Here is a 24,098-nt window from a genome sequence, read left to right as displayed (position 1 = left end):
ATGACAATCTCTTATCCTCAAAAGCAGCCCACAGCAAAATGGCTCATTAGACATAGAAAACATTTTTTCCTGAGAACGTAGGTTAAAGCTAAATAAGACTCCATTTTGGTGTTCAGGTGTGTTGACAGGGTTCAGACATGTTTTTGACATGAGTTGCTTCCACACAAAACAGATGGAAATGAAGATTTGGCAGTGGTTAGTTCATATGATCAAACTGCATAAAGGGGACTGACATGCAAGTTGCCATTTGCTCCTACAAAAGTCTTTTTCTCATGTGACACGACAGGCTTCCCTCGTTTGCAGTCCTCACTGCTAAGAGAAGTATTCCCCACTTGAATGATGAGGAAGCGGAGATGTGGAGAGAATGACCTACACAGGCGCACACTGAGTCCTGCACGTTGTTACTCATGAGAAGCAGCTGCACGCTGGCATTAAGGGCTCAAGCTCTGAAGTTAAATCCAGGGTTGGAACCTTAAATCCAACTCCACTGTGTGTGTTGGATAAACTACTTAACCTCCCTAAGCCTAGTGTCATCATCTGTACAGTAGAGTTAATGTATATATAGCCCTTTAGAGCAAGCCTGGAGCATGGTTCCAGGAGGATTCCGTACTGGGTATGGCTCAGTATGATTAGGATGATAATGATAATACAAGTAGAGGCAATTTTTGATTATCTATTTACTTGCAAGGTACTGGGCTAAACACTTTATGTGCCTTATCACTTATCTTCACAACAATCTTGAGAGGCAAGAATTAATACACACACACACACACACACACACACACACTCACACGTGCACACACATGCTCAAAAAGACTATAAATTGTCTAAGTTTCAGCAACCAGTAAGGGACTGAGTTGACTCTCTGATTCCTTGTTTTGCCACTGCTCCATCATTATGGCTCTGCCAAGCCTTGGGTTTATGTGGAGCCCACTGATGTGTCCAAATCAACCAAAGTAGCCCTGCTTCTGTCTGCATAATCTATTTAGCCTTAGCAGAGATTTTCCTTAAAAAAAAAAAAAAAGATCTCATTACTGTAGAAAAGTGTGAAAAGCACTGTGCTATGCTAATCACATGTGACTCTTGCAGTGAATTACAGGTTCTGAGTTGCTTTCATGCAAAGAGATGACTTCCTCTACAAAGACTCCTCAGGAACCTACCACCCTAGCAACTCTTGGCTTACTACTGCCATCCCCGAATGATTTTCTGGGGAATCTCATCGTGCTATCTTCAAGTTCTAAGATCCTACATTTTCTTTCTTTAGAAGTTAGCCTGTCCAAGATGACTGTATTCAGGAAAATCTGTATTTGAAAACAGATCTTGCAATAAGTATTAGTAGAAAGTTAATAACATAGAAAACCTTTTCATTGTGAAACTCAGCTCAGGGTTGGAGTCATTTCGCTTCAATGAAAAAGAAGAAAAAAGTAAAATCATACCATCTGATCGTATTCAAACTTAGAAATCAGCAAGTAACAATTTAACCTCTTGTACATGAAAGGACGGGGGTCCCTTCCTGTGTTAATTTTATTCCATCCAGATACCATTTCAGTATTCAAAGCCCAAATCTTTGAATAGAGAAAATTGAGTTGAGAAACAATACTTGGAAACTCAAGTCACATATTTTCCCTGGTTTTGTTATGCATGAGTGAAGGCCTAGGTTGCAGGATGGAGACAAAGGATAAAACCTTGAAGTTAACTCTGAACCACTGCCTGTGCATAGGCTGTATCGATTTCACAAGGAAATCCATTTTTCGATCCACAGAAAAACATTCCCACAAAATCCCATTCAGTTTTATTTAACAGATATTCCCTTATATGTAGATTTTTGTCTGCAGGGTCAGAGTTATCTTTTCTTCAAAAGGAAATAATTCTGCTAAAGTGGAAAAAATATAATCAGAAGACTTTTTTGAAAATCTGGTCTATTATAACCGTTTCTTCTTTGTTGAGAAATATACACAGGTCAAATAAAATAGACATTTGTGCAGAGGTCAAAGGATAGAATTATTTTCTTTCTGAGAAGAGTGTTGTATTGTGAGCTAGTGCATTGTGTATCTAATTTCCACAACAAAGAACAGCCACAATTTGCAGGGATTATGGATTATTTTAAATGATGTCAAAATGCCTTTCTTGAAAATGAGAAAATGTGAACAGAAACCAAAATATGGTTGGCAGCTTTCTCTAACCCAAGCCTCAGAATCTGCTGGTCTAATTTTGCAAACGCTAATACACCAGAAGTGCCGTATGAGATCCTCGCTGTCTGAACCACCTCGGTTATGTCAAGAAGGAGCCTTCCACAGCAAGAATGATTTCTAATCATTAGAATCAAATTGAAGACTTGCCCCTTTTGGGTACTTCCAGAACTCAGTGCTGTCCAATGCTGGTAATCCGCTCAGATTACACTCAGAGCCAGTCCTCTCTTCATTCACCAGGAAAATGAAAGTGAAAGAAATGCACCTACTTCCAAATGTCCCTACATTTTCTTCATTCCCATGATCATTCAATAATTGCTCATTTGCTAAGTGACAATGTACCAGAGTCACAGGACATCTATGTTTTTCTTTTTAAAACAAATATTTGGGAATATTTTACAAGTACGTAGCTTCTAAGACTTAAGAACTGTAATAGGTGTCCAACATTTTCTTTCCCCAAAGCCAAGTATTTACTCATTTAAAAAAGTCACATGTTTCTACTTTACACCATCTATGCTCTTCTTTGGAGACAGGTAGGCATTTGTCAAATGCATTGCTCTGATAGCAATTCCTATGAATAAAACGGAATTTACTTTTATTTTGTATTATCCACTGACACGGTTTTCTCAAGCTTGAAAACTGTTGAACCCTGTGAAATTCCCATTGTCTTAGTGAGTGCTTAACACTGATGCATTGAGGGGGAGGTTCCCTACCTTGTTCGACTCCCATTCCTGTCCAGTCTTACAAGTTATCTGCTCTATACAGACTCAGCCTCTGCCTCAGCCTCCACCAACCCCTCTGCTGCTTCTTCTGTCCATGGTGGAGGCTCCAGAGCTGGGTAGTGCAAGTGGCAGAGTAGATCTCTGTTTGGCGTTTGATCACTTTATGTGTATGCTCTTCTATTTTGTTTCAGCAAACAACTCTCTATTATCCATTCAATCTGAATAAGTGTAGAACAATGAATCATACTTTTGCTTCTCCTCAAAACTCTTGATTATAATAGAGATGTTCTTTGAAATTTAGAAAGGTAATAGGTTTCCTTCCTTGTGGTTGGGTGGTCTGCTTTCTGAAAAGCTGTAGATGGCAAGAATATTTCGTGCGTCCTTTTGTAAAACATTCAAGTCATTTAAAATTACAGCAAGAACTTCTAACTCAATCTCACTCACTTTTGTATCTTTCACTTCTGATAATATTATCTTGCTCATAGCCACTTCTCCAAAAATGCTTATTGAAATAAATTAAAGAGAACTGCTTTGCTTTGTATAAAGCAGTGTTTAGGGATTTCTCTTCATTTATGCTCAAAGTGAGATATAGTTATACATCTAGCTATGCAAAGTCATAGTCCATTACATCATATAACATTCTCCTGGAGTAAAGACACACATTATAGACTGACTTATGTCTCCCAAAATTCGTATCTTGAAGCGCTAACCCCCAGTGTGACTGTATTTGGAGATAGGATTTTATAAAGGAGGTAGTTGAGGTTAAACGTGATCATAAGAGTGGGATCCAATCCAACAGGAATGATGCTTTTAAAAGAAGAGTAAGAGACACCAGAAACCCTTCACTCTTTTCCCATGGGCACATGGAAAAGGTCATGTGAAGACAGAGAAAAAGGAAACCATTTAAAAGTCAAGAAGAGGATCCTCAGCAGACCCTCATCAATCCTGATGGCAGCTTGATCTTGGACTTCTAGCCTCCAGAACTCTGAAAAAAAAAAAAAAATTTCTCTTGTTTAAGCTGCCCTGTTTGTGGTATTTTGTTATGGTGGCCCAAGCAGACTAAACAGGTTTAGGCACCATGAAGTAGGGCGCTGCTGTAACAAATTGCCTAAAAATGCGAGTGGCTTTGGAACTAGGTGGTGAGTAGAGGTTGCAAGAGTTTTGAGGTGCATGTTCTTCTCAAAACAAACTTTCTCGTTTTTTGCAATATGGATGGGCTGAGAATTTTCTAAATCTTTAAGTCTGGTTCCTTTTTGCTTAACAATTCCTTCAATTCATGTCTCTTCTCTTGCATTTTTACTATAAGCAGTAAGGAGAAACCAGGCTGCACCTTCAACCCTTGGCTTAGAAATCTCAGTTGAACATCCAGTTTCATTGCTTGCATGTTCTAGCTTCCACAAAACACGAGAACACAATTCAGCCAAGTTCTTTGCCGCTTTATAACAAGGATCGAATTTCCTCCAGTTTTTAATAGCATAGTCCTCACTTCTGAGACCTCCCCAGAATTGTAATTTTTTTAAGTTTTTCTTTTAATTGAAATATGGTTGATTTACAATGTTGTGTTAGTTTCAGATGTACAGCAAAGGAATTCAATTATACATATACATATATATTCTTTTTCAGATTATTTTCCATTATAAGTTATTACAAGATATTGAATATAGTTCTTTGTGCTATAAAGTAGGTTCTTGTTGTTTATCTATTTTACATATAGTAGTGTGAATATTTTAATCCCAAGCTCCTCTAATTTATCCTTCCCCACCAACGTCTCCCCTTTGGTGATTATAGTTTTTTTTCTAAGTTTGTGAGTCTATTCTAGTTTGTAAATAAGTTCATTTGTATCATTTTTTTTAAGATTCCACATATAAGTGATATATGATACTTGTCTTTCTCTGTCTGACTTACTTCACTTGATATGATAATCTCTAGATCCATCCATGTTACTGCAAATGGCATTTTCATTCTTTTTCACAGCTGAGTAGTATTCCATTGTGTGTATATGTGTGTGTGTGTGTGTGTGTATATATATCTCACATCTTCTTTGTCCATTTATCTGTCAGTGGATATTTAATTTAGGTTGCTTCCACATCTTGGCTATTACAAACAGTGCTGATGCCAGAATTGTTTTTATGTTCGTATTTCTACCAGCATTCTGCTGGTATGACCTTTTCAAGATTTCTTGCTTTTGTTTTGTTTTTGCCCTTTGATTATGATGAGTCAGAGCATATTTTCTTTGAGTTATTCTATTTGAAGTTTGTGGAACTTCTTGCATCTGCAAATATATGTCCTTTACCAAATTTGTAAATTTTTCAGCCATTATTTCTTCAAATATATTTCTGTACCAATTTCTTTTTCCTCTCCTTCCAGGACTGCAATCACAGTATATAAGAACTTTTGAAATTGTCCCACAGTTCTTTGAAGATCTGTTCATTTTTCATCAATTTTTTTTTCTTCTGGTTTTTCCAGATTGGTTAATCTTTATTGATTGACCTTCAAGCTCATTGACTCTTTTTCTTTTTCCTCATCTCTGTTCTGCTCTTGAGGTCCTCCAGTGGACTCTCTAGTTTTGTTATTGTATCTGTCAGTTCAAAACTTTCCACTTGGTTTTTTGGCATACCTTCTATTTCTTTGCTGAGGATGTCTATCTTTTCATTCGTTTTGAGACTGTTTACCCTTACTGCATGGATCATTATTATAAGAGGTGCTTTAAAGTATTTGATAATTTCTACATCTGGGTCATCTTGGGGTTTGCATTTGTTGATTACTTTTCTCTTGAAGATTGTTAACATATTCCTAGTTCTTTGTATGTCATGTAATTCTGGATTGTATCCTGGACATTTTCATATTATGCTGTGAGACTGTGGGATCTATTAAGAATTTTCAGAAGAGTGCTAATATTTTTGCTTGTTTGTTTTAGTAGGCACTCAACCTAGTTAGGTTCAGACCACAGTCCTGACTCACCTGCAGGCTGTGGCTCTAGTGTCAATTTAGTTTTCAAAGCCTTTCTGTACTATCTGGCCTACCTGTGCATGTACCATCCAGGGCTCAGTCTGACACCTGGGTGGTGGTCTATACTGTAGTTCAGTGCTCAAAAGCTTTGCTGTGTTGCTTATGATCGAGTTCTCTGCATGCACAACTCATCATAGCCCAATACTTTATACACGGATTTAAAGGATCCCTTTCTCCAGCTCCCTCCTCTTTGTGAATCCTCCCCACATTCTCTGGCTTCTATGGGCTCCTTTTCATGCTCTTCCTAGAAAACCATGGTTGGAGCATCTATGTTCTATAATGAACTTCCTGAAACTGGAGCTACCTCAGGGCAAAGTTGCAAGAGAAAGGAGCATTGCAGAACCCCTGCTGCTGTAGCTGCTACCCAGGATGCCACCTCCACTGCTGCTGCAGTTGCCCTGCCATGAGAATGCCACTCCATTACTTGGGTATGACTGAAGTAGGGCCTAGAGAGGTAGAAGATCTTTCTTTCCTTGCGGTCCCATTCCTAACCTTCTTGCCTAAGGGAAAGGACTTCTCTTGCAACATTTTCTGTTAGCATCTGTTATACAGTTTCAAGATTCAGGCTGCCCTTAAATCTATGCCAGGAATCCATGCCTTGAAGAAGCAGAAACTCATCCTCATAGGTGTTTCTCTTTGAGGGTTTTATTCTCTTCCCCAGTTAACTTGCTGTTATATACTTTTCAGAGCCCACAGATAGTTGCTTCACATATTCTTTTCAGGACATTTAATTGTAATCAATGGGAAAAATAGGATGGTATGACCTTACCCTACCTTAACCAGAACTGAAATCTTCCAACCTAATTGTTTTTAGCATTATCTTACTATAGTAAAACTTGCTAACAGTTGGTTACTATGTGCTCAATACTGTACTAAGCCTTTTACATGCATGATTTACCTATAGGAAAACAACAAACATTTGTAATAAACATCATTATCCCCATTTTAAAGATGAGGAAACAGAGACTTAACAGGGGTTAAGTGGAGTACTCAATGTCACACAACTGGAAAACCAGGTACCATCTTAGGTTGGTCCAACTCCAGAGCCAAACTCTGAATCACTCTGCAGTGTAGCCATAAGTGGGGCCAGAGCTTCCGACACTGATTACACGTGAAGATCAGGCAGCAGTCTTCTCTGAGACCCATGTTTTCCTAGGCTTTCAGCGTTGATTAGGTCAAATTGAAAGATGTACTTATGCCCAAGGCAGGTTGAGATTTAATATTGCTTTGTGTTGGTTATTGGGCAGGTGTTTGTTTAACGGAAGTGGAAACAGGTGTGTGGGCCCTGATTCAATTACATGATGGAGGGGAACACACTGATCCATGGCCATTTTCAAGGAGAGATGCTGATTGTGCTAATTAATCATTTGTCTGTCAGAACAAAATAGAACATAATAGAAAATGATGTTCCAGTTACCATAGGTATGGAATACAGACTCGTGTGCCTGGCTCTCCAGCAACCAGATGCAACTGTTTATGATGACAGCAATTAAGATGCAGTACTTGAATCCTCCTGGATTACCACGTCTGAGATAGTTTGAAGGAAACGTATTTTATAAACTCTTGCCAACAGCATGGGACATCATCCAACAGGAATTGTCTCTCAGAGGAACTTTTCCCTTCAAAGAGAATAATTGAGTCCTTTTTAGATCATAATGGTATCCAAGAGATATGGCTGAATGGAATATTTTTCCATTCTGTGTCTTGGAATACTTGGTCTTCCTCACCTAACCAAGACATTTATGCTCATAATGGAGCATCATAATAATGTTTAATTCCTTCTTGAAGTTATCCACTTTACACCCAATAATCAGAGTGGTCTTTTAAAAACATAAATTAGATGTATTGCTTCTCTGTATAGGAATCTCCAACGGTTTTCAGTACATTTATAACTAAACCCCAACTCCTTACCAAGATCTACAAAGCTCTATATGACCCAACCCTGCACACCTCTGTGACCTCATTTCATACAGCTCTCCCTCTCTCTCTCTCTCTCTCTCTCTCTCTCTCTCTCATTATGATCCAACTTCATGGATCTTTTTGCTAATTCCCGAACACATTAAGGTCATTCTCATGCAGGGGCATTCTCCTTTCTGTTTCCTCTTTGCATTTGCTATTCCACTTTCCCCAGATATTTATATGGCTGATACCTCCTCATTTAAATCTCTGTTCAAATGCTACCTCTTCAGAAAGTCTTCCCACGACCTTATTCAAAATGGAGCTTCTTCCTACACACATCTCTGTATATTCTCTATCCACCTATCCTACTTTATTTTCTTTATGGCATGTATTATCTGGATTTTTATTACTTCACTTGTTTATTTGTTTAGTTGCTATCTCTCTTATTAGAGTGTAAGCTTCATGAGGAAGAGACTGGTCTGTCATCTTTCCATATCCTATTTCTAGGCCAAAAACACTGCCTGGCATGTCATAATTTCATAAAAGAATTTAATGAATGAATAGATAAGAGAGTTACTTAGCTAATTAACTAATAATCAATATATCAACACTAACAAACATTGGACAAACAAAAATGAGACACAATCTAATCTGTCAAGGAATTGTTGATTTGGAGAGGAAAACGCATATAGATAATAAACTGTCCATGTTACTTCTTTGTTTATACTTTTCAAAAGTTCCCCACTAACTGGGCCTGGGATCATCATCAGTACCAGGCAGTGGAGAAGTTGAAAAAAACAATAGTTGGACAACATGGCAAGTATGTAATCAAGTTAGTGTAACCCAAGTAACAGTTCTTCCTCTTACTTCAGGGTTATATCTTCTTTGAAATTAGAGGAGTTGCCTCTTGGTTGCAGCGTCACAAACCTGACTCCAAATTATATAATCCACCTCAAAGATTTCTCCTCCACGCTAGGCCCCTGATTGTCTCACCAGCACGCGGAGTTCACTATCTTATTGTAAAGCTACTTCCTGTCAAGGGTCTGCTTTGAATCAGGATTTAGTATAGACAGATTTCCTCTACTTTTGGACCCCATGCCTATGTGAGTTTTCCAGATTATAGTAAATCACCTAGGTAACTAATTCTCAAATTGAATGCCTATTAAAATAATCTGAGAAATTTCAAAAAGTTACCATTGCCTAGGAAAAAACCGAATTTTTAATATAATTGATCTAGGATGTGACCCAGGCATTGGCATTTTATAAAAGTGCCCCAAGTAATTTTAATATGTACACAGGGCTGAGAACTGCTGGTATAAGTAACCTCCATGGAATTGTATTTGTAGGGGGATAACTAGAACACGTGTGTTGAATCTGACTTTCCTTCTAGTCCAAAGGAGACACACCTCCCAAGTTAAGCACTTCTTAGGAGGTCCTTCCCTGGATGCCTTCCCAGTGTTATCCTTGCCTACCTGCCCTCAGACTTTGACTTTTTCCTCATACAGTGCTTTGTGCAAACCTTCTTCGTGAGAATTTCCACAACTTTTTTCAAGAAATCGCATCCCTAACCTACAGATGTTGGTATCACCTGAGGACCCACCCTCCCCACCAAGTCTGCATTATTCAGTCTTGACCTGTGCCCTGGGATACCTCTGCTCTGATCGTGTGAATGGAGTAGAGAATGGGACTATGAAAGAGCTTATTCCCTGGATTGTGACTCATTTTCCCTTGAAACGTCTGAATTCAATAATAGCTACATTAGAGATTAATTTTGAGAAATCTCTTTCTTCTGAGAATGTATAAAGCAGGATCACTGTTAGTTAACAATGAGGAAAGCCAGATAAAAAATCATAATTTCTGTGAATCTTTCATAGAGCTGAGATCACAGGGAATCCAAGTACCCTGAAATTCAAGGAGAGACAACCTCCCACCTCACCCCAAGGGGAGACAAGAACGTCTCCCTGTAACAGAGCTTGGGAGAAAAACTGTTTTTGGTTACATATACTGAAGGCTATTAATTTTTGTGTACTGATTTTATAACCTGATACCAAAATTTTAAAAATATATTCCAAGAGAAAAACTACCAATCAATATCCGTCATAAGTAAAAAACTGGTTAATGTCTTACAGGCAATAAATAATATTTTGGGGGCTTATTTTCCCTACTGGATAAATCTTATTTGCATTTGGTATTAGATATAAAATCATTTGTATTTTGTCAGATTTCGATAAGCATATCTAACTATAGAAAGTTGTTAAATCCCTTGGCCCTAATGTAAGTGTACTTTCATGCAGAGTCAGATAACCCTCATATGGGTTGAGTGAGAAACACCCAAGCATAGCAAAGACGGTCCTAACAGCTACAAACAAGAGGCATCCTGGACAAGGGCTTCTTTTTCCCCTAACCTTCAGGGTTTTGTCCCTAGATAGCACAGTGGAGGTGGTGGGGAAGGATGCTCATCTGCGCCTGCTCAGATTTGCCTGAGTCCTCCACAGAGGTAAATTATTTGTCCAATTTCCACTTCTTCACCTACCCAACACCCTGGGATTAATGCGTTTGTTTATCTATATACATCTAATGAAAGGGCTTCTTGAGTGGGAATATGTGCCTTTTAGAATAGACAGTGGGCGAGTAAACAAATACGCAAAAACAATGAAATGTCAAATAATCATAAGTGCTTTTATATAATCAATAAGTAAAACAATATGATAGTGATTGTAGAAATTATATTGTGCTGGGTCATAAAGTGGAACAACACTGTCCTTGGGGTGCAGACCGGAATGACGAAATAAAGCCAACCAGATAACAAATTTGGATGAGGATGTGGAGAAACTGGAACCCTCTTATGCTGCTGGTAGAAATGTAAAATTGTGCAATCACTGTAGAAAATAATTTGTCAGTTGCTCAAAATGCTAAACATAGAGTTACCATTTGACCCAGCAATTCTACTTCTGTCTGCCTGAGGAAATGAAAATGTATGTCCACACAAAGACTGGTGCATGTATGTTCATAACAGCCAAAAAAGTGAAAACAGTACAAATTTCCATCAGTTGAGGAATGGATAGACAAAACATAGAATATTCTTCAGCAATAAAAAGTAATGAAGTACTAGTAAATGCTGCAACATGGATAAATCTCAAAAACATTACATTAAGGGAAAGAAGCCAGTCACAAAAGACGATATATCTTATGATCCCATTTATGTAGAATGTCCAGAATTGCCGAATCTATAGAGACAGAATGCAGATTAGTGATCGTCTAGGGCTGGAGAATGAGGCAGGGGAATGGAAGTAACTGCCAATGAGTATGGTGATGGTTGCACAATTCTCTAAATATACTACAAACATTCCATTGTTCACTTGAATTGTGTCATATGTAAATGATATCTCAATGAAGTGTTTTTTTTTTAAAAAAATAACAAAACAATCATGTTAAACACTGAGGCAGTGTTTCCAGGGAGGGAACAGCAAATCCACCACCTGAACTGGGAACAAATTTGTTCTATTTAAGGAACAGAGAGAAAGTAAGGCTAGAGCCAGTTAAGGAGGGAAAGGAAGTAGGGACTGGGTCATAAGGGTCACAAGGCATGGCAGGATCTGTTTGAATCTTGTTTTGAATGTAATGAGAAGCCACCGAAGGATCTGAAGGAGGATGGTGACGGGGTATAATACACACTAAGAAGATTAGTCTGGCATCTTGTGGGTAATTGACTTGGGAGAATGAAAGGAAGCAGGTGGACTTGCCAGGACCTACTGTCGTAGTTTGGGCAACACTCAGAAATGTAATAGGTTTCTTTCCTTTCCTTTCCTTCCGTTTCCTTTCTTTTCCTTTCTTCTCTTCTCCTCTCCCCATCTTTCTTTTTTCTTCTCTTCTCTCTATCATAAACAAACAGCAAGGTCACTTTATATTTAGCAGAACAATTCTCATGAGTTGTTCCAGAAAAAGACAACTAGCCAAAATATTTGACCCACTGTTAACCTTTAGTACCTCAAACAAGCCATACATCACTGGTCACAAGAGAACAATCTATTAATAATGAAAATTTTAAACTCTTACATAATTAGTTCTTATAAAGAAAGTATTATCCCAATTTAGTATCAAAGCCTGCTTTTCACTCCAAATAACCCTATCAAAGTAAAACATAGGCCGCTTAATTTGTCCATGACAGCTCTTTCCACACCAATTTCCCAGCTTACAGCAGCCAAATGATTTTCCTACACCACAAACAAACTACAGTCTTCAGTGCTATATTTGGAAAAGGAACAATAAGGCATCTGTAGAAAAACAGCATTTGCATTAGGCTCCTCTTCTTGCCTAAGGGGTTATTTCCATCGTGCAAGCTCAAGTGGGTGGCAAAGAATAGGCAGGCTTTGTAAGACCATTACGCACATAATGAGATTTGCAGTCTGCTATTCAACACAATTTTCAATGGGCACTTACCCCAGGGCTAAATTGTAGCCTACAGACATTTTGATTAGCAAATATAATTTAAAAATAAAAGAATACAAGACACCCTTTCTTTTCTCCAGCCCCCATCCTTTTGAATTTGTCAGTTTTTCCTCATAGAGAAGGTTTTGCTCAGCAGAGTACTGTGCTCTGCCTTGGAATGTGTGACTCTCATCTGGGACTCCAGCGATCCTCCTATCCCGTGACAGGTCCCAAGATATCTCTCCACTTGACCCAAATATTTCTATGTCAGGAGCCAATCAACCTTGAAAGTGTGAGTGATTTGACACCTTGTCTTCTAGCCAGCCCCAAGCATTCATACACCACATGCCCACTTCTCTGTAAAATCCAGCCGTACCCGTGCACCGGTGATGGTAACGATCATTTCAGAGCCTGTTTATTAATTCTAAATCTGCCCTACTTCAGTGCAGTTTTCTTCCAGGTACTCTCCTTTATGATCCTGCACATCTCCCTGTGAAATTTGTTTTGCTCCTAATCTTTCTAACGGGTAACTGTTGTCCCATTATAGCTTAGTTTCTAGAAAACAAAGGCTGTGCCTTAAAGTAGGCTTGCAGGTAACTTTATAACTTCAAGCCGAAGCCCTGGCTGTACACTGCTACAGGACTATCTTCCCACCTCTGTTACGAAGTCTCATCGTACCTCACTGGTCACTTGTTGCCTTGTGCCATGGTGACAGCCTCACAGGTCCACTGACTCTCAATGGTCAGCTGTCTGCTGTGCACACCACCACCCTCAACAAACTGGGGCACATGGAGTATCTAGCTCTCACCAATGTCATACCCAGCCTGCAGGGAATCATGGGACCCTGCACCTAAGTCCACCATGCTGGCATTTCTGTTGTGCCCCTCCCCCATATAGCCATGGGCATATAAAGCTTTAGAACCACAGAACAGACATGTAGGTGGTCAACCAGAAGCTCAGATGGAAAGCATGCTGTGTATCCCCAGGGCCCTGGCATGTACATCTGTCACGGACTCCCAGAGATCTAACGGGGATACAGCAACACACCCTAGCAGGGTGCAAAACCCACCGTGAAGCTGTTATTTTTCCCCCTTTTATCTCTTTCCTAGCTTCTTCTACCCCTAACTCCACAAGGGCTTCTGTGCTTATATGATAGGAATGTTCCTTCTATTATAATCTCCATTCCTTTGTGGTCCAAGGGTTGATTCTTGATTTGTGCAAAAACAGTTAAGGAGTTTTCTAGAAAATTACTACTTTTCTTTCTGAAAGCCCTGTTTTTATGATTTTTATCATGATAGGGACTTTAAAATGCTCAAAGCTGAGCTATGACTTGTATGTGCTGATTATCCATCCTTCCCTCTCCTAGGGCAGGAAGTCTCAGGCTCAGGCCCAAGTGTTCATGTCAAAAAAAAAAAATGCTTGGCAAGGAAGAAGGGGGTATACTTTACCAAGAATGGAAACCCATTTTATGATCTTTCAAAAAAGTACACAATTGCAAACATGAAAGTTGTTTCTATTATAATTATTTTCCAACATGGCTGATTTCCCACGTTGATACACAGAGAGCTTCTTATGTTTCCTTCTCGTTAACAAAGAAATAGGGATCTCTGTACACAGGTCAGACAGTTTGGGGAGATCAAATTAATAAAAGTGGGATTTCAGGGTCAAAGTGTGAACGCTTTTAAAGCTTTAGGTACATGTTGCCCAACTATCCCCTTCTCAATGTAAAAGTAAACTCACCAACAGTGACCCTTACTCCATATGCGTCATAAATCATTATCATCCGTTCAATTCTACCAATCTGATAAGTGAGTTTGGTTTGCATTTATCTGAATGTAAGTGAGATCAAACATAACTACATATATCTTGGACTCTTTTTTTCTTTTATTTTGTTTTCTTTTTTGTTTTTTAATTGCCTATTCGTATTCTTTGTACATGTTGGAGGGTGTGGAAATGAACGAAGAGCACTCAAATGAGAACAAGCCGAGACTATTCATTTCAGAGCCTCCTGTAACAATGGAGTCAGCTAGCAGCGCTTGTGTTTGGCAGTGACTCCAGGGCAAGCAGGGGAGTGGGAAAGCTTTATGGTGAAATAAAGGGAAGGCTTCAAGAATGCTGTGATTGAAAGTTGTCGGCATGGGGATGCTGGAAATGAACTAACTGGAAGGGAGCTAGTTCATATGATTGGTTTGAGGAGCATAGCTGACTTTCTCTGGTTGGTCCTGAATTTGGACTGGGGCAAAAATTAGGGAAGTTGGCAGTAGTTATCAACTCTTGGCCATTTGGGGCTGATTGCTGCCGAGACTGGGGTCAGAGTTCTTTTTTTAAACATATATCTAGCAGTTGTTGGTTTACATACTCAATTTGGGGGGAAGAGAAGGATATTTCTTTCTCTTTGATATGTAAAAACTCTATAGGGTAAGGGGATTCAGTCTTTGAGATCTATTTTGCAAGTTTTGAATTTGTTTAAATGTGTTTATGTCAGTTTTTAAATTTTATATAAACTATTAATTTTCATAGCCTCTGCTTTAGCTTGGAAAGATTTTTCACATTCAAATACTATAAAATATTCAGTCTGCATTTTCTTCATATATTTGTACTATTTTTTTAAACTTTTAATGTATTTGGAATTTACATTGGTATAAGGTAGGTGGTAGAAGGCTAGATTTCTTCTACTCCAAACTGATACGCGGTTGCCTCAACATCACTTAATAATAAACCTTTCATTCATTACCCATCAATAGATTCCCACCAATAGTTTTGATGAAATTATAGTATCAGCATATGAATTTTTAATTGAACTCTAAGCTTATGAAGTTGCCTCACAGAGCTTTACATAGTAAGAGTCTCCTACAGGGAAAGGGCAGGGAGTAAACACCACTGTGAGCAGTTGAAATCCAAAACTAATCATGGTAGGAGTACACATCTCATTCACAAGAGCTTATGATATGTTTACAGGGTTTTTTCCTTTAAATATATGATGAAATGTACAAATATTAAATATATCTTTCATCTACTTTTAACAAATGGGAAAACTTCTGCAACTCAAGGTATTGTCAAGATATTATCAAGATAATGAACATCACAACCATTTCAGAAGTCCCCTCATGTTCCTTTCCAGCCAGCCCTGCCCCACACTACAGAGGCAATCACTGTTCTGATTTTTTCTATCATACATAAGCTTTGTCTGTTATTGTCTACAACATAATTTGAAACACATCAAAAATAACATGCATTGATGGAGAGAGGGATGAATAGATGGATCACTGTACAATAAAGCCCATGTAGTAAAATGTTAATGACAAAACCTGGGTTGTAGGTATATGTTTATTCCCTACAAAATGCTTTCAACTTTTTATGTTTGTAAGTTTACATAATAAAATGTTAGAAATAAAAAGAAAAGCAAAAACCCAAAGAAGAGCTAAATAAAACACTTCTGCAGAAGATCAAGACCAGGAGAATGTTGTTAGATAGCCAAGAAAAAATACAAAGATATGTTGATCAATTCAGGGTGCTGTTACAGATATGGAAAAACTGACCAATGAAACAGAATAGAGAACTGAGAAACAAACCCATAAGTATGCAGAAACTTCACTTACGATGGAAACAGCATTGCATATCAGTGGAGGAAGAACAACCTTTTCAGGAAATAGTGTTTGGGCAATCAGTTATCCACGTGGAAAAATAGCATAAGGTAAGATTCCTTCCTGACAGATGAATTAAGGACTTGGAAGGCAACACTGTGAAAGTTTTAGAGAAGCTGTGAGATACAGTTGATTGATGCTCACAATCCATTTCTACTTTCTTCTGATGTGTATCCCTGCACTGCAGAAATATTAAAAAAGAAAAAAAAGTTATTTGTCAAACTCCCTATAGCTAAGGCCGAGGATACAAATTAGGTCTCATCAAATAGGTGTGCTCACATGAGACTTAGAAGGTGGCAATGAGGCCAAGGCCACCTACCTGCTGCTTTAGGCTGTTTCCTGCTTCAAGCAAGACCATGGAGAGTGCAGCAGGCAGCCTGCCCGCCTGGTGGGAGGGCCAGTTGTGATGGCAGCAGTAGCTGGGATCTGTTCCAGCCTTCAGTCACCAGCTTCAGCGCTGTCAAGATGTGGTTCATTTGGTGGCTGTGGCAGCTTTGTGATTGTGGCTTTTGATCCTAGATCATAGATTTCATTTTGAGCCTGGATCCAGACTTGATTAGAACTCCCTCTTTTGAACTCCTCTAAGGTTAAAATACCTAGTTGAATGCATTCAACCCTAGCTGACACAGAATACAATGGTGAAAAATATCCTTATGGCCTTTTTTTGTGGGAAAGCATTTCTTAAATAAACAGAACACATATTAAACAAGCCATAAACCATAGTAATTCACATTTGACTTCAACAAAAGACACCAAAAATAGAGGGGAAAACTCATAAAATAGTTGATGACATTTGCTACACATATACTTGGGACAGAATCCAAAATAAATTTTATTTTAAAAACTAATATGAATCAATAATAAAAAGGGGAAAGGATTAAAAAATACGGGCAAATACATGATCAAGAGGAAGGGCTGATATCCCACAAACATATGTAACTATATTTAACCTTACTGGCAATCAACAAAATCCAAATTAAAGCCACAAGATAAAATTCTATTCCCATCAGATTGGTAAACATTTAAAAAGTAGATAATACAAAGAGTTATTAGGAAATAGAAAAATCAGAATTCTAAAACACCACTAATAAGAATATATCCTGCTATAGCCACTTTGGAAAAGAGTCTAGATGACTTGAATACCTCAGCATGGGCAAACTCTACCACAGATATTCCACTGCTTGGAGTGTATCTTTGGTAAAATTGTGTGCATATGCATAAAAGATAAGAATAAAGAATGCTTCTGGGAGCTTTGCTTGTATAGGAAAAAATAAGAAATAATTCAGTTTTATCACAACATTGTAAACAGATTATACTTCAATTTTAAACAGAAATAATTCAATGTCCATCAATAATAGAATAGACAAATGAACCCTGGAATACTCATTCGATGGAATACTATACAGCAGTAAAAAAAACCCACCACTAGTCCTTGCCTTTTGCTCTCAGATCTATTCCTTGTCCTTGTCGTGCAAACTACATTTTCTGGGTTCCCTTGCCAACTGACTTCTGGTTAGGTATGCATCCTGGGCAATCAAACCCACAGCATGGAGGCTAGGGAGTTGGAGGAAGGGAGAATCCAGGGTATTTCTCCCTCTTTTTCCTGCTTTAACGGACTTCTTCCAGCATAGGCCACAGCTCTACCATTCCTCTCCAGACGATTTCTTTCTCTATGAATCCAGTTCCTACTGTGGTTCTAGGTCTCATCAGATGGACAAGCTCTGGGCTCCGGTTAGTCTACCTCCTTCGTCCTCCCAGCCCTAGTGGTAGCAGTGGATTTTGTGCTGTTGTTAATAGCTAGCTTGCTTCATTATCCTCTACTTGACTTCTCAGATCTTTCATTCTCCATGGAACCACTGCCCTGTATTAAATTTCTTCTGTTTTGTACCCAGAGTGGTGTTTGTTTTTCTGCCTAGCCCTTAATTGATATCCACAACTACATACATCACACATCACCAGTGGATCTCAAAAAACTTTTTTAAAAGGCAGATTGCAGCAGTATAATCGCACTTATGAAAGTTTCACAAATACGCAAAACTAATATACTGGTTAGCGACACAAACATGCTAAATTTATAAAGAAAAACCATAGGAAAATATATATACCAACTGCTAATTCCAAAAATTAGAAAAAGAATAAAGTAAACCAAAATAAACTAATAAGACAGATGCAGAATTTAATGTGTTCAAAAATAGAAAAATACTAGAATCAATTCAATACAAAAGCTGTTTCTTTTAATAAAATGAATGAAATAAACATACCATAAGCCAACTAATTAAAGGGGAAAAAAAGGACAAGATGGAGAAATGATGAAATAGAAATAAACTCAATCAGGGATTTTTAACAAATCATAAGAAACAACTTTGTGTAGTGTGACACCTTCTCCAGGGCAGTTCATGCCCATTGTCCCAGCATGACATCCAATTATGACATGATTTAGCTCTCAATTAGAAAATGATTTTTAATGTCATCCTAATTTTGCACAACTCTGTATATAAATTTGGAAACTCAAATTAAAATGAATAATTTTGTAGAAAAATGTGGAAACAAAATTAACCACAGCAGAGACAGAAAGTCTGAACAGGGCAATTACCATAGAAGACAGAGCATAGTTTTACGGATTCCCAACCGAATAAGCGCCAGGACCAGAAAGTTTCACAAACTTTCTAAAGACAACTATTCTATTATTGGCTGTGAGAAAACACTCTCTTAACACCACCAGTGTGGATATAAAAGTGCACAATGGCATATGTTTTTGCCCTTTAATCTAATTATGCCACTTCTAGGAATCTGTTCCAAAATAAGGTGTAGAATATTTATATCCCTTCCAGAAAGTTCCCTCGTGCCTATTTTTAGTTAACAATCTACCACAAGCAACTACTCCTCTGATTTCTTTCACCGTAAATTGGATTTATCTGTTCTTGAATTTCATGGAAATATAATCATACAATAAGTGTCTGGATTTTTTTTGCTCAACGAAATGTTTTGAGCTTCATTTACATTGTTTGGTGTAATCGTTTTTTACTCCTTTTCATTATAGCAGAGCATTTTTCTGTTAAGGATGCTACAATTTGTTTACCCATTTTCCTGTTGATAGACATTTGGGTGGTTCCTACTTTGAAAATTTTTTTTCTGCTTGAAAATTCTTGGGTTTTTTTCAGGTAAATATTTGGAAATGGAATTGTATGGTCAAAAGCTAGGTGAACATTTAACTTACTAAGAAACTAGCAAATATCCTCCAAGATGAATGTTTTATTTTATACTCCCAGCAATAGTATATGAGTGATCCATCTGCCCCCCACATCCTTACAAATTCTAGTATCATTAGTCTTTTTTTTTTAACTTAGCCATTCCAATATCTGTAGTAATATTTCATTGTTGAATATATTTTTATATGCTCATTAGCCATTTACCTACTTTTTTTTTGGTAAAAGGTCTATTCAGATTCTTTGCCCAATTTTTTAGTGTTATTCGTCATTTTATTGATTTAAGGAAGTTCTTTTTATTGTCTGGATATGAGTCCTTTGTCACGTGTGAGTCTTGTGAATGTATTTTCCCAATTGCCTGTTTATTTTCTTGATGCTATGTTTTGATGAGCAGAAGTTTCTGCTTTTGATGAAGTGTGGTTTAATGAATATTGATTTTAAGGTTAACGCTTTTCGGCACTTCTCTAGAAAATATTTTGCTGCCTCAAGTTTATGGAAGGCACTATTTTGTTTCTTCTAGAATCTTTACAGATTAAGCATTTTGTTTAGGTCTATGATACATTATGAAGTGATGTTTTTGTATGGTGTAAGACAGGGATCAAAGTTTACTTTTTTCTGCATAGATAATCAGTTGTTCTGGGATGATTTGTTGAAAAGACTTTTCTTTCCACACTGAATTGCTTTGGCAGCTTTGGCAAAAATCAACTGATGATGTAACTATGGGTCTCTCTGGTCTGTTTCACTGATCAATTTATCTTTCTCTACTGTGTCTCTATGCCAGTGGTTCTCAATCAGTGATTTTTGCCCCACCCCTCGGGGCAAGGTGGGTATCAGGCAATGGTTGGAGACACTTTTCGTTTGTCACAACTTCGAGAGAGGGCTACTACTGGTATCTAGTAAATAGTGACCAGGATGCTGCTTGACGCTGTACGGTGTACAGGACCACTCTCACAACAAAGAATCATCTAGCCCAAAATGTCTATAGTGCCAAGGTGAGAAGCCCCACTCTAGGTCAATATAACACTGCCTTGACATGGTAACTTTATAGTAAGTCTTGAAATCAGGTAGCATAATTCCTCCAACTTTGTTCTTCTTTTTCAAGATTGTTTTGGTTATTCACATTTTGGAATTTTAAATGAGAATTGCCTTGAATCTTTAGATAAATAGGGAAAATGGACTTCTTAACAACACCAGATCATTTAATCCGTGAACGTGCGATAGCTTTCCGTTTATTTAGGACTTCTTCCATTTCAGGGATGCTTTGAAGATTCAGTGTAAAAATCTTGCACATGTTTTGTTAAATCACCCAACTTATTTCACATTATTTGATTCTATGTAAATGGTATTTTTAATTTTATTTCCCAAATGTGCATTCCTGGTATAGAAATATAACTCAATTGTGTTGGATGTGTACCCTATAACTTTGCTAAATTCACTTAGTATTTATAGTATTTTTGTAGATTCTTTAGGATTTTATATGAATGTGATCATCCTATCTGCAAATAAAGACATTTTTTACATCTTCCTTTCCAATGGTTTCTTGTTCCTGTTCCTAGGGGCGGAAGAGTTTTGATTTTCACTAATAAGCATTTTGTTAACTGTAGGTGTTATTCTAGATATTCTTTATCAGGTTGTGGAAGTTGCTAGCATAATGATGAATTTTATATGAATGGATTTTTAATTTTGTTAAATGCTATTTTGGCATGTGATGAGATGATAATACATATTTTCTTTTTTATTCTGGTAACGTAGTGAATTATGTTTATTAACATTTGAATATAAAATTTAACTTGAATTCTTGACATAAAATTCAGGCAGTTATGATGTATCATCTCTTTTATGTCTTACTGGATTTTTCTCGCATTCTTAAGGATTTTATTTTGAGTTTTACATTCATGAAGGATATTGGTTGATAGTTTTCTTGTAGTATCCTTGCCTGGTTTGGGTATGAAAATTATGTTGGCCCTATGAATGTTTTGGGAAGTGTTCCCATCTCCCTATTTTCTGAAAGATTTTATGTAAACTCGGTACTATTTCTGTCTTAAGTGTTGGTAAATTTAGCGCTGAAGCCATCTGAGCTGGCAGTTTTCTTTGTGCAAGACTTTAATTATGAATTTAATTTCCTTTTCGATGAAGGGCTATTCAGATTTTCTACTTTTTCCTTGCATCCGTTTTGGTAATTTGGGTCTGCTAAACATTGCTTTAATGACAGCCTACAAATTTTGATTTGTTGCAGTTTTATTATTCAATTCAAAATAGTTTTCTTGATTTTTATTTCTGGACTAATGGAAAATTTTGAAGTATGTCTTAATTATCAACTATTTGAGGAGTTCACAAACATTTTGTTTTTTATGTCTAATTGTAGAGACTGAAGTAAATATTTAACCCCAGGAAAGGCACCTTGATTCTTCTGTCAGGCACTAGCATGGGAGCCTGAATAAGTTTAATCTGAGGTTAAGCTGGATTGAGATTTGTTACAGTTTTAACTAGACTCACATCACCACTGGCTCTAAATACTTTCAGGGTGCGATAAGGACTTTGTCTTCAGCAGGGCTTGGGTGCTATGCATTAATGACTTCAAGATCTCTTTATGATTCACTACCCAGCTGCTGCTTTCAGAACCTAGGGATATCTCTCTCTGCTTAATAACCCAGCTTTCAGCTTTCTGAATCATTGGGATCTTCTCTTTGCTCTTCAGTCCCTCGTCTACTCTGTGCTTTTCTGGAAGATCTTTCTCCTTTCCTGCTTCACAGATTCTAGCCTTTCACCATCTCTAGAATGTGTGATGACCCAGGATGCCTTGGAATAATTTCCCTTGGTTTTCCTCTCTGCTTCTTGCATTCAGTGGGTTCCTGCCTTGCATTTAGTGAGGAACTGAAATGCCTCAGGGGGCAGCTTCCTTAGTTTCCCTGTCCTGTATGCAGTTTTTAATGAAGTGGCCCACTGCATTTAACTTGGAGACGGCACTATGGGTCTGGAAAAGGATCTCTGCCTTCCTCCAGCCCTCCTGCCTTGCCCCAGCCTCAGTATCCTACCTAGCCCCTTGCTCCCAGTGACAACCCTTGGAAAAGAGTCATAGGAAGTAGGTGTAGGTTCACTCTGGCCGGGGATCTTGAGGCTTTTAATCCGTCACTCCCAACTCATACCCAGACATTAAGATTTCTTTTAATCTTTACTTACAATGGATTATTTCTCTTCCTTCCTCTCACCAGCAATAAAGGCTGCCATAAGTCTTTTTTTATCCTGGAAAAGTTAGTGAATTTTTTTGGATTTTTAGCTCATTTAGCTTTCTTTGTATCCTCAACTCTCTGACTGGTTTAAAAAAAAAACTGTGGCTTTGGGGGTTTTTTTTTTTTTGTTTTTGGGGGGGGTTTTGTGGCTTGCTTGCTCTCTTTGTTAAAATCTGGCAATTTTTTATATTCTAAGTGGTAGCAGAAATCTCTCGCAAGCTTTGGTTTTAATGAACACAATTTGAATGACGATGGAGCTATAACCTTTTACTATATGGCCTCATACATGATTTTCAAAGTTCTACTGTAGTTCAAATGTCGATTTTATCTAAGTTGATTCAGGAGATTATTATTTGACAAAATTAAACTTGATGTTATCATTAATGGGAATGGGAGAATAAAAGATGAGGCAAAGGACCAAGGAAGAGAATGAGTATTTATTAGGTGACTTCTGTGAGCCAAGGTGCTGTGTCAGACACTTTTATGGTATTATCTCTCTTAATACTTACTCCAGCTCTGTAAGACCGGTGTTCCTATCACCATGTACAGGTTGGGAAATGAGGTCTCAGAGATTAGAGTGTCTGTGGTCACCCAGAGTGTAACTAGATGTGATAGGACTTAACCCCAGTTCACTATGACTTCAAAACGTGTTGTTTTCTTTTCCAGGATATTATATGCTTGAGACAAGAATGTGTAGGAAACAGGGAAGAAGTCATTTAGGCAGCAGTGGGTGGCCAGGTTGGAAAGGGAAGATAAGATCAGATCAAGTGAGCCTGAATCCTGGTTGGAGATGTTCAAAATTGACCTTACAGGCAATTGGTATCATTTCAAATTCCTGGACTGTGATGGGAATGTAAGAAAAACTCTTCTGGAAACACTGGCAGAGATGAAGGATGTTGGCTTATCCTCCTCGCAGTGTGCACACCAATGCAAACCCAAATGAACATGCAATCTAGTAATATCTATGTGCTTGCTTTGCAAATGCAGCTATGAAGCAGAGCCTCCAACCTCCCCTTCCAACCAGAGTGCACCCTGGGGCTGCTCGTATGCAGGCAGGGGGTACTGGACAGACAGGAGGAGGAACCGGAGTTCTGTGTAGGGGCCCTTGACAGAAACTGGGGTAGCTGACCTTCGCACAGGCAAAAGGCAAGAGAGTTTCCCACTGGGCTTTATGAGTGTAGTAATATGAGGCGTGCAATTTCCTTGAAATCAAGTGCAGAAGTTATAGCCGCTATTTTAAATACATGCTGGGTTTAAAATTTGCTTTCACATATTCCTAAATTGTGTGTCATTTTTCATGCAGTTGAAACCATATAGGCAAAGTCCTAAAACTTTAAAAGATTTTTTCCATATCATAAAAACCTTAGTTAACACTTTTTTATGTTCATAGAAAGTTAATGAACTTACTTATTAATATTTTTGTAGCACAAGTCAAACATGATAACCCCTCATTTAGCTACTTCTCTCTGAGCAACAGAAGCTTTAAACCACATTGCACATACCTTAAAATTCTATGTGCCCTTTGGGAAAATCGATGTACTTGCTCCCTCTGTGTTTAGAAGGCCCCATAAACAATGTGTCGTGTCTGCCGCTATTACCATCTGGTAGCTGACATCAATTCCCTCGCTGGTTTCCTCCAACAAGGCAGCCTTATATGAACGCTTGCAGTAACGTTTGACAGGCTTTGGTGACGCAGTGGGGATTAGGCTCAGTTCCTTTATTGTGCTGCCTCTCTGGTGGAGATTTCTCAGAATCCAGGCATGTCACAGAT

The sequence above is a fragment of the Camelus dromedarius genome, chromosome 7 (assembly GCF_036321535.1).
Source record: "Camelus dromedarius isolate mCamDro1 chromosome 7, mCamDro1.pat, whole genome shotgun sequence".
In the NCBI taxonomy this organism is placed as follows: Eukaryota; Metazoa; Chordata; class Mammalia; order Artiodactyla; family Camelidae; genus Camelus; species Camelus dromedarius.
This window is presented reverse-complemented; position numbering follows the sequence as displayed.